Source organism: Aplysia californica, unplaced genomic scaffold (assembly GCF_000002075.1).
Source record: "Aplysia californica isolate F4 #8 unplaced genomic scaffold, AplCal3.0 scaffold00778, whole genome shotgun sequence".
Classification (NCBI taxonomy): Eukaryota; Metazoa; Mollusca; class Gastropoda; order Aplysiida; family Aplysiidae; genus Aplysia; species Aplysia californica.
The window spans coordinates 244,246-245,099 of record NW_004798048.1 but is presented as its reverse complement, the minus strand read 5'-3'; the positions used below and the strand labels follow the sequence as shown (position 1 = coordinate 245,099).

At 44.4% G+C, this 854-nt stretch overlaps 1 protein-coding gene across 1 annotated transcript in view; it reads right to left on the bottom strand.

Moving 5' to 3' along the window:
• The window catches only part of LOC101852576 (failed axon connections homolog), a gene marked incomplete at its 5' end in the record, with an annotated part of 7,891 nt that overhangs the window by 5,458 nt on the left and 1,579 nt on the right, over positions 1 to 854 (bottom strand).

Genomic DNA, 854 nt, shown 5'->3' with positions numbered 1-854 from the left:
TAGCTTTTCTGAGAGCATCCGAGCAAAGGAATGAATGGAAAATCATGATAGCAGATGTCTGTCGCAGATCTGGCACTGGATGAAGATGGTGAATAGTGGAATTGTAGGCCCTGGGGGTGACATTGTTATAGCACGAGGGCCGTGGACAAATTGGAATTATTAACGTCTTTGCTAGGGTACAACATACAAGAAAGGGAGGAGCAAGAAGAACGATAGATGTCTGGGAGAAAAGAAGGAGTGAACCACACCAGAGCAATAGCCCACTCAACAGGGGCATCAAACATTACATTATTAAAGAGAAGATGAGGTGAGATGAGACACCGGTAGCATAAGGTAAGTCTGTATGGTCCAGACACCTGTCCATCTTTTATCTCTCCACCTTTTCCTTTTACATTGCACCCCAGCAAAACATCGAACTTTTCGCACTTCTACATAACCCAATCATGTTGCAAATGCCGTAAAACTCCTTCTTTCCTATCAAACTTTTATCGTCTTTATCTCCCATCCTTCTTTTTTGTGTTTGTTACTCTCTTGTAACACCTCTAATCTTCGGCTCTTATATATAATATGACCTTATTGTGTTGCAAGTGCTGTAAAACTCTTACTAAACTAAAAAAAAAACGTGCGTATGTCTGTGCGTGTGTGTGCGTGTGTGTGCGTGTGTGTGTGTTTGTGTGCGTGTGTGTGTGTGTTTCTGTGCGTGTGTCTGTGCGTGTGTGTGCGTGTGTGTGTGTGTGTGTGTGAGTGTGTGTGTGTGTGTGTGTGTGTGCGCGTGTGTGCGCGTGTGTGAGTGTGTGTGAGTCTGTGTGAGTGTGTGTGTGTGAGTGTGTGTGTGTGCACTCGTGTGTGTATGT